General features: G+C 45.7%; 1 protein-coding gene across 1 annotated transcript in view; it reads right to left on the reverse strand.

Annotated features, from left to right (window-relative positions):
• Positions 1 to 8399, reverse strand: part of MICAL3 (microtubule associated monooxygenase, calponin and LIM domain containing 3) — a 195512-nt gene extending 187113 nt beyond the window's left edge. The window contains exon 1 of the mRNA XM_080812092.1: positions 8349 to 8399. The gene's annotated coding sequence lies outside the window, so the exon portion shown is untranslated. The remainder of the gene's footprint in view (positions 1 to 8348) is intronic.
• Between the last annotated feature and the right edge of the window lie 2792 nt (positions 8400 to 11191).

Below are 11191 nucleotides of genomic sequence, written 5' to 3' on the forward strand. Positions count from 1 at the left end.
CTCTCAACCCAAGCTTTGCTCACAGCAGCACCTGGACGATCTTACCGATGACTGGGCCCAAGTGAGTCAGTGTGAACTAGGGTTCCAACCCCAGGCTCTTCCCACTCACCTGCTGTGTGCCCTTGGACAAGACACCTGTATCTCTGAGTCCTCATCGACAAAGCAGGGAGGATACAGTACCATCTAACTTGCAGGGTGGACAATACAGCTGACTCTTGAACAATGGAAGGTTGAGGGTGATAATCTCTCCACAGTTGAAAATCTGTGTATAACTTTTGACTCCCCCAAAACTTAGCCAATAGTGTCCTACTGTTGACCAGAAGCCTTACTGATAAACAGTTAAGACATATTTTGTATAGTATATGCATTATGCACTATATTCTTAGAATAAAGTAAGCCAGAGAAAATTATGAAGAAAATCATAGGGAAAATACATTTGTAGTACCAGACTGCACTTACAAAAAAAAAAAAAAGAAAAGAAAAACTGCATGTAAGTGGACCCACACGGTTCAAACCCATGTTATTCAAGGGTCAGCTGTGGTTATTGTCCTTACAACTGGAGTCACCTGCCTGTGCCACTTTGGTATGTCATTGCTTTTCTTTCCTCTTCCCCCAGACATTTTTTTTTACAATTACACTGTATCTTCTGAGGCAGATGCATTCAACAAGAACAGGGTAAGGTCATACATTTCTACAAATCTGTGCCCTGCCCTAATACCCAGCATAGTGCAACAGGAGGAAGAAGAGCCCAGCAGATGACAAATTAATGAACAAATCATTCCAGGAAGTCTAAATAGTTGCTAATGGTTGAGGGCAGGGGGCATTTGAGGGTACTTTGATATTAAGCATGAACCCACATGCTCTGTCCCTGGAGGAGAAGAAACCCAGTGTCTCAGTATTTAGCTCCAAGTTTCATAAGCAACAGTCACTAACAGTACAGCTAATAAGTAGGGTGCTCAATAGGTACCTGGCAGAATTCCACATGCTTACGACCAAATAAAGTGAATAGGATTGTTGTGCCCCTGCACAGATGAAGAAACTGAGGCCCAAGGGGGTTAAAGTACACACCCAAAGTCACACACCCTAGTAAATGTTATCGAACAGTCTAGTTCCAATGTTCATTTTTTTTTTTAAAGATTTATTTATTTGACAGAGACAGAGAGCACAAGTAGGCAGAGTGGCAGGAAGAGGGAAAGAGAGAGAGGGAAACTCCCCACTGAGCAGAGAGCCCAATGTGGGGCTCGATTCCAGAACCCCGGGATCATGACTTGGGCTGATGGCAAATGCTTAACTGACTGAGCCACCCGGGTGCCCCTCCAGTGTTCATGATCTTAACCACTCCACATTTTGGTCTTTTTAATCTAATTTAGCTCCGCCATTCACCAAATGAGAGATATCGATCAGGCAAGTCATCTCACTTCCCTGAGTCTCATGTTTCCCAACCTGTTAAGTGGGCACCATATACTTAACTGCTGTTTAAGAATCAAAGGAAATTATGTCATCAAGTTTTTTTATGAAGTAGACTCCTGATATATTAGTTCCTTTCCCACTTGTCCCATACTTCAATGTATGCAAGGTTTTTAGCCAAAAGCCCTTGGCCTACTAGCCAGGAACGATCTACACTTCACCTTGCATTTTCTTGCCTATCGCCTTTGGCCAAGCATTTGGGCCTCATGAAAGCCTGCAGAAATAACCTGGAGACAAGCATGAAAGAAAAGTGTGCATGGAGCCGAGTGAGGCAGCACATAAGGAGATGGTCCAGATAAATCCTGGTGTGCAATTGAATACTGCATAAGCCAAAGCTGGCCATCCGGGCAGTGCCAGGATATGCCCTCACTGACAGCCATAACAGCATCTGGTTCTGTCTGTCACACCAACAAGCCGGGGTGACAGGCCTGGGAACCTGTAAAGGCAGAGCCCAGTAACTCCCGTGGCTCTGCGGCTGCATGCATACTGGGGGCTGGGGAGGGTCCCAGCAGGTAAGTGATGCAGTCATTTCCACCAATGGTGGAAAATCAGACTGCCTGAAAAAGTTGTACACAGAAAAAGTAAAATTTTAAATTCCTAGAGAGAGAATTCTGTTGCAAAATTCCTTTACTGTGAAGAATTAAATTTAAAGCTAAGAAGTACAGACACACACTATTATATTTTGGAGGTCAATACAATTTCCATACATCAACTATGCCTAATGCAAGGGATACCTTTAAACTGATGAACCCTTCTCTGGAGCCACTGGTCATGGACAGAGAGAACTTTTCATAAGCAGCATGTGAAGGATCCTAAGTGTTATTACCAAACTGAGTCAACTCAATGTCCAAGAGACGTACGTACTTTCTACTTGAATGGACCTGATCATAGTGATCCAAAGGCCTTATAAAAGATTAAAACACAAACAAAAACAATCTCACTAAGCATACCAAGCAATAAGAAGCCTCATTAGGCCTTTTCCACAATATATCAGCTTTCAAATATAGCACATGACAAGAAGATATGGAAGGAAGATGGAGGAGTAGGAGGGCTGGCGGATACCAATCACTACAAGGCTACCACTGGGCACCCAGGTCACTGCTGGCACAGTAATGTGGTCTTAGAGTTAGAAAGGAGCCACAGTGTTAACATGGTCTGATCTAATTCCCAAAGCATTGGTAAAGCATCTTCATGTCCAGGACTGTTCTCACCCCTGTTAGAACATCTGGAAAGAGCACAGCCCAGCAATATGCTCTTTTAGCAAGGGCTACTGGTCTGTTGGAGCACCTATACCTCTAAGTGAGCAGTGATTATGCAAGGACAAGCTCACCAAACCCAACAGATCTGCATTAGTGATGGATCTAAGGGCAACCTGCAGGAAAGGGAGGTGGCCCAAGTCTTTCCTGCAACCAAGGTGTAAGGCTGGTCCTCAGAGAGGACCTGCAAAGAGATCCTCTGTTTGCTAAAACACAAACATTCCAGAAACAATAGCCACAGGGGTGGGTAAATTTCAGAAATTCTCAATCTTATGTGCATGAAATGAACAAAACTGAATCAAGAAGAAATATTTTGCCAGTAAGTATAAATTTTCCCCACCACTCCATGTGCAGGGCTCCCTGGCCAGTGAAGTCACTCATCATAACACACTATGGTTTTCTGGATTCATGTCAGCTTGCCTTAAAAAATCTGGTGACCTCTCGGAGGTAGACATTGTTTTAATACCTGGCACTTGCTTTATTATATACTACTCACTCAATAAATCCATACTAAAACCAAGTCCCAGCGTGTAACCTAAAACTCTTAGGTTCTGAAACTTCTTTGTTCCCTGGCTCCCCGAGGCTGGTTGGAATCCACAGGCTTCTTGGTGCCCTACCCAGTATACCTACTGTACATTGAGGTATACAGTAAATCCCGGGGGCTGATTCATGTTGCCATCTTGTGAATTTCTTTCCCCTGCCCAATACTGTCTTTTTCTTCCCCATTTTCTCTTCCTTTCTCCTTACAACGAGGTGATTCAGAGTCATCAAGCCTTTGCAACTTACTGGGTTTATGGACCTTATCCTCTCTGGAACATTTTTCCTATGATAAAATAGGAGTGTCTACCTGAAGACTAGATATGATGTGTGTGTGTGTATTAAAGCATTTGGCACAGTATCTGGCCCACAGCAACACTCAGTAAGTATTACTACCTAACTGTCCACAGGACTCACTTATCTAAAGATGCTTAAAATGCCAAAGGCAGAGATTGACTTTCTTCCCCCTTCCTCTGCAAGTCTGGTTTTGAGAAAAACCTGTTTGGAAACAAAATGACACATGTCCTTGCCACTAGGCACAATACTTCCCTTTTCCTTTTTCACAGGGAAATAAATGACCCTGACCAGTTATGACCAAACTGGGTAAAAGGTTCTGTTCCAAACATGGTGAGGACCCAAGACTAGTTTATTTAATTAAGTAAGAAAATGAAACTAAAATCATCCATAAAGTAGTTGAGCTAGGGCAATGAGAGGATTTGCTCACGTTCTAGGTCTTGGGAATCAGCAACCCATGCCAAGCAAAAAGGCAGAGGAGGGAAAGGAAAGGTTCCTCATCTTTTCTGGGAGCAGTGCTATAATGAGTACTCTTTCTAGATCCCATGGTCCAGCCTCTGGGTCCCTGAAGACTCTGTACACGGTCTTAGGTAACCTTTTTGGAAGTCCACCTAGGCCCCTCTACATGCTTCAGAATTACCTTCTCTGTCTCTGTCCCAATTTTAAAGGAATATGCCACTTAACCTAAATGCATCTCTCCTATAGCATTTCAGATCAATAAAGAGGGGGTTAAATGTAAAAATGGAAGGGAGGTTGTAAGAGAGGAAAGGTGACCTTCAGGACAGAGAAAACTCTTTTAGGTACAAGTCTACCCAAGTCAGCTGCCCTTAACTGGTCCATGAGAGCACAAATCTGGAACCAAATACCTAAGTCCCAAGTCCATCTCCACCACTTTCTAAGTGAGACACTCAGTAAGTCACTACTCCCTGGGCCTTGAATTCCTCATGCAGAAAGCCGGGATTGGAACAGCACCTACCCTCCACGGCTGCTGTGAGGACTGAATGAGTTCATCCACGCAGAGCCTGGTACACAGTCAATTGTCTCTAAGTGTCTGCTGCTGCTACCAGTGCTAACGTCATTATCATCCTTGTGTTACTCTCCCCACTTCTTTTCCTTTTCCACTCACAAACCCAACAATTCTCAATCAAAGGCAGCTTTGGTGGTGAAGGTGGGGGAAGACAGGGAACCTTCACAAGTCAGAGATTTGTAGGCTGGGAGCAGTCTGTGCTGAAGGTTTGTTGTGTAATCCAGAGGGGCTACAGAAGCTAGAAGTATTGCCACTCTTGATCTTCCCTTGGATGATTACTCTGCCCCTCCTCTCTTCTCAGGTTCCAACACTGACATAGAGAAGACCTCCCCAAACTCAGCCTTCCTCTACACTTATGTAAATCAACAATGGAAAAGAAGCAGGGAAGAAGAGAGGACAAAGCTGGGACTAAAGTTTCACTCTGCCTTTTAGTTATTATTTAAAATAGTAAAGACGTCAATAAAAGCTACTAGTTAACCACTTGCTGTCTCTCTCCTTCCAGAGTTAACCAAACCAGATCCTTCATTGGAGATACAATTAAACAGACCTCTGTAGACCTATCTAATGCAGAAAGACTCCTTTCCTGGCTTCCATTCACACAAAGACATGCTCATTTCTCCCTTCTTATGATAGACACTGAGCAAGCCATGCAAGAGGGATGCAGGGAGACCCAGTTGTTCTTATCACAAAACTTAATACTTACCAGAAACTCCTGCCTTTCTTCTCCCTTTCAGCAAGGTACAAACCAACAGTCCTAGTTCACCCTCCTTCTGTAATCTGATTATCACCACTTTTCATTTTCTGTAAATTGTGGCAGTTGGCAGTTTTCTCTGCGAAATTCTGACTCCACAATGACAAGTCAATGAATTGCTGGGTTTGTGGTGATGGTTTCCCTGTCCTCCCTCCCCAGTTTTTATCCAAAGACAGCTAAAGCCCAAACCATGACAACAGCAAGTCATGTACAGCCGAGTCCACAGGGGTAGGGATGTTCTATCCACTGGTATATCCCAAGCATCACAGAGCCTGACACCTTCCACCATTCCATCCAACTCCACAGGATCAGAGCTGAATTCTGAAAAAGTAGAACTGAAGATGGGGGAGGGAAGCATGAAAGGAAGGGGAAGTCCACAAAGAGTTTAGGTGAATTTCCAAACAATATCCCCATCATTCCCATAACTTACTGCATAATTTGTAGAAGCTAAAGCCTGGAAAGGAATCAGAATTTCAACTCTGCCATCTAAATGAGAAACTGAGAGCCTTACTACACAGATTTCAGCCCAGTGCTGCCCTGTCTCCAAGTTTACAATTTCAATGCACAGCCTAAGTTTAAAAAGCCTGGATACTAAAGATATCCCCGGGGTTAGAAAATCACAAATTTCCTGCCCACGAACCACCTTGATTCCCTCTGTCCCTATTCTTACCTTCTGGTCTTATTAAGTACTTCCTACTCTCCAAATATAGATGCCTTTTCGGCTCTGAGTATTTTTTCTAAAGTAACGACCCTACACCTGGCTAGAAGAATGCCCCTGGCTGGAGAGAAATTCCAGGGTGTGAAAACTTTGCGTCAATGAAAAATAAAGGCCCAGTACAATCACAGCGCATTAGGCCCCAGGGAGGCACCAGCAATAGTCAGTTAGGGACTGACTTCTGCCCTTTAGTCACCACTAAAGCTTGGGATTTAATAGCACACACTTCGAGATCTGACAGCCCAGGTTTGAGTGCCAGCCTTGCTCTCATTCCTTCAACTTAGGGTCCTACCAAACCCTAGTTCCTTATCTGTAAATTGGATAGGAACCAGGTCCACATTCCTAAAGATTCTTTGCAAGAGGTATACTCAAACCGTGTTTTTCCTATAATTCTGGAATTAACTGCAGTTATTTAAAATACTATCAAAAACTGCTCAAAAATGTTTAAAACATAGAGCACAATAAGGATTCACTAAGGGCTAACACGATCTGAGCCAGATTTCTGACCTGAGAGTACATTTGACAATCAAACCCAGAATGTATACTATCCTCTTGCAGGCTCTTTACAGATGTGCTCACGGGAAGAAAGCAACCACAATAATGAATTGGTATCTGTGTGGCCAGGTAATGAGAGGGCAAAGCCTCCCTGCTGGCAGCAACAATGCTAAATAAGATATCTTTCTCACTGGGACGCCTGGGTGGCTCAGTTGGTTAAGCCGCTGCCTTCGGCACGGGTCATGGTCCCAGGGTCCTGGGATCGAGTCCCGCATCGGGTTCCTTGCTCGGCGGGGAGCCTGCTTCTCTCGCTGCCTCTGCCTGCCTCTCTGCCTGGTTGTGTGTACTCTCTCTCTCTCTCTGGCAAATAAATAAAATCTTAAAAAAAAAAAAAAGATATCTTTCTCACTATAAAATCCAACTCATTCTCACTCTTGGGGTACAAACCATCATCCTACATGATTGTCCACACAGCAAACTGTCAAATGGGACCAAATACTGATGTTCTGATGTTTAAATGACATTCTCTCCATCTACAACCCACTAAAAAAGAATAAAGTAATAATAAGCCTTATTTTAAAAAGACACTTTTCACAATTCTCTGCATTAACGCACTTCAGGTTAACCTTAATTAATGTCTGTGTTAAACACCAACATTAAAAGAACGTAACTGTGATCTGCACGCATTCTTGGAAACGTTTTCCCTGAATTAAACCTCCGGAGAAAAAACCAGCCAAGACATAGGGCTAATCCATGCTCCTTAATGGGATGAGGTAGAGGCCTTGCCTGAGGGGCCCAACAAACAATTGTGATGACTAGTTCACCATCCATGCCAGAACCTGCAAAGGCTATCACTAAGTCTGGCTTTCTGCTAACACAAGGCAAGTCTCTGATGTGTGTAAGGGCTCCTCGAGGTGGTTTTTAAACTAGGAATTTACAGTGTACCACACAGACCTCCAATAACACTATCACCTTGTAAGGCAGTTAGACAAGGGGGGATGGCTCACAGATAAGTGACGTCCGTGGCTGCCATCATCTCACCCAGTCCACCACTATCCTAAGAAAACAAAAGGCAAAAGCACTTCATGGTTCTCATGACCACCTGCCCAGAGCGACCCAGCAACCCACACCCAGCCTCTGTTACACTCCAGATCAAGACAGGACCTACCCCCTGGAAGCCAGCGTTCGCCTGGCCACGGTGCAACAGAGGAGTCCCATATCCCAGCTCGAGTGGAGGGCCAATGGCCCGGAGGCTGGGCCTGGGCGCCAGGGCAGTACGCACCCCATCCCCAAGCCTCGGGACGCCCCCCACTCCCGGGTTAAGATAAGAGATCTTCGCCCCCGCCCCCAAAGCTTCCTCAGAACACTCAGTCCCAGCCACTCTCCCTCCCACTCCCACAAGACACTGGAAGTCTTCCCGATCCCCTGGCTTTCCCCAGTGCCAGCCTCCCCTGGAACTCCTGGGCACGCGCGGCCGCACTTGACCGAACATCCAACTCCTGGAGGTCAAGAACAGGGGCCGGGAGGGTCGGGGAAGCGCGAGGAGGGGCTTCCTCGTCCACTCCACCGCCCCTCTAGGGAAAGGGCTCGAAGGGGCCGCCAGAAGGAGGCGCCAAACGCCCACGGCGGGTCCTGAGCCCTCCCGGCTGCCCCGGGTAAGGTCTTCAGCCACAGGTCGGGTCGCGGCTCTCGCCGGCTCTGGAGTCACCCTTGGGGGCCCCGGAAACCCTGAGCTCAGGGCGCGGGTGAGATGCGGCCCCCACGGAACGGTTGGGGCCGGTCTAGGTCTCGAACCACGGTCCTCACCTCCGCCTCATGCTGGTGTGTCCCCCGGCGCCGGCGTCCCCTGGCCGGCCCGGGCCGCCTAGCCCCGCTCCGGGCCCGCAGCCCCGCGGCGCCGCAGCCCCCGCGCGCCAGCCGCAGCGTCCGCGCGGGCAACAGCAGCAGCGGCAGCTGAAGCAGCGGCGCCGCCGCCGGTGGCTGGGCGGGCACATGGGAGGGCGGGGGCTGCGGTCCTTCAGCCCTGGCCATAGGACCCCAGCCTCGGGGGCGACAGATCTAAGTGCGCCTCTGAAACTGGCACGTGGTTTCCGTCCTCATGACGCTGTTGCTACCTGAAGGCTCAGACTTTGCCAGAATCTCAATGGTATATGTAAAAGGTAAAGAAATGGGCTGTCGCCACTCCCTTCCTCCTCTCTATCCCCCCGCGCGGCCCATATGGTACATTCCTCAAGGCCCAACCCAAGTGAGAAAGGGAGGAGTTGATTGGTTGGGAATCTTGGAAGGTCGCAAGGAACCACACAAAATGGCCAATGGAAAAACACGGTGGGCATATCAAACCTGCCAGATGGGGAGAAGAGAGGATGCGTTTAAAGGGAACTTGTTTGTTTCCCTCAGAAGCCGCCACAAAACAAAACCAGAATTTTCTTCCTGATCTTATCTAGACGGGAAACAACGAGATTAGGGGCTCCTCAAATTTTGGGGTAAGAGAGCTAAAACAAGATATGGAGAGAATTGAACCAGATATATGTGTGTGTGACTTTGGGTAGGTTACTCTATATCTCTCGGCCTCAGTTTCCTCATCTAATCCAATGACAATATTGGACTAGAAATGATCTCTGATGGTCCTTTCATATTTTGTGGTCCTATAATCCTTTGCGTGGGATTGGCAGTATTTACATATATTCTTCAATTTTCGGTATGCTCCCCATCTTAAAAAACGTTGGTTGAAAGTACACTTCCTGAAACCAGATCCTTTATACAGACAGTATAGACCCCATCTTGTGTAAAGACACATTCAATATTCTTTGTCCCTCCTCTCTTAAAGCAAAGCATTTTTCTTATGTGTGGTGAACACCCCAACTCTCTACTCCCCCCTACAAATATCTCATAATTTCTACTCTTACAAGAGTCACCTTTTCTTCTTCCTTCTCTCTTCCTCCACAGTATAAAAATTTCGATTTGTAATTACTACACCTGTTGAAGCGTCCAGAATCCATACTTTTAGCAACACAGCTCACTGGGCAGTCCTCATTAGAGTGGCTGAAGCACTATCTGCAGTATCTAGCATACCATTCAACTATTCATGGCCAATTATGCTTTTAGTCACACTACACATCAAATTCAAGACTTGAAAACAACCCTTGGGGGCCTATTCTGCTCAATTTTAGAGCTTTATACCAGCAGCTAGACCAACATTTTGGCCACCAAACTTCAGACCAACTCACCTTTATTTTTCAGAACTTTTCAATCTTCCATCATCTGCTCACCCTACATCCACTCAACCTTCTTCCAAATTATATGAGGTGTTAGGGATACTTTTCTAATAGCTCCACTATCCACTCCCCACCCCACCCCCAACTCCTCTTCCAACTATTATTCAGTGAGTTCTAGAAAGTCTAGTTTCTCCATGAACTCCCAGGTTGATTAACAGAAGCTGTGAGCTTATAGAGCTCCCATTTCTACTCAGTGCCACCATAACCCTGAGTTTCTGCCCCAGTATGCAATTTTGATTAATATAGTTTTCTCTCTCATTCATTTACAGCAGCAGCAGCTGCTTACATTCATTAAATGCTTACTATGTGCTAAGTACTATTGGGAAATGCTCTGTATGTATCATTTCATTTCACCATCACATGAACTCTATGAAGTGCTATTATTATTCCTGTTTAATGGAGAGAAAATGAGTCTTAGAGAAGCTGATTTGCCTAAGTACACACAGTTGAGGTCTAACTGTCATTTCTACCTTCACAAACCCATAGTGCAATACTATCTCCTATTTCTTAAGAATCTACAGCATTCCATTCAAAAGATAATGTCATACACTTATATCATTTTTACATGTCTATACCTATAATACCATTTCAGCCTCAAAATAACCATGTCAGGAAGGTTACGAGCAGTTTGTCTGCAATGAGGAGAAAACTACAGCTCAGAAATGCTGACCAGTTTAACTATGGTGACAAGGGTGTTCAATAATGAAGTCGGTTTTCCAAGTTGTCCTTTTCTCCCCACTGAAATCCCTGCTCCCTGAGTGAACACAATCTTTTCACATATAACCAGTAGAGAGCAATTATAAGAAACACGGGAACAAATAACAGCAAACTCCCTACCATGGAATCCAGGGAGAACGGCACCAGTGCTGACAGTGGGCAGAAAACAAGTCAAGGAAGGCTTCTACAAGGAGTGAGAAGCACTAAGCTTTTCTCTCTACTGTCGTGTTTATATTCTGTCTCTGAGATTATGCCTTTGACACACCTGGCAAATTCAATAGCAAAGGGCAACAAAAACTGCCCGCAACCCCCACCACTGCCTGAAGTACCCGGAGATACAATCAGCCCCGCTCCCAGGAGGAAGGGATTTCTATGTGCAGGGCTGCTGCTGCTCACAGATTCTGGGAAGTTTCCTAGTTGCTATTTAGTAAAGTACCCTGCTCCGCTGACACTTGTAACACAGCCCTGAAAATGTAAGCTGGGCTAATGATCTCATTCTTTTTAAACTGCAGAAATCCTCACAGGGGTGGACAACCTGGCAAAATGATGTGGGAGCCAATAAACTTTTAATGTCATTAAGAAGACTAAGCCTGATAATTCTGAAGGCAATACTTCTGTTTTGATCTCTTCCTGGCCCAGGGCTAGTCAGTCCAGTTA

The sequence above is a fragment of the Martes martes genome (genome assembly GCF_963455335.1).
Source record: "Martes martes genome assembly, chromosome: 8".
Lineage (NCBI taxonomy): Eukaryota > Metazoa > Chordata > Mammalia > Carnivora > Mustelidae > Martes > Martes martes.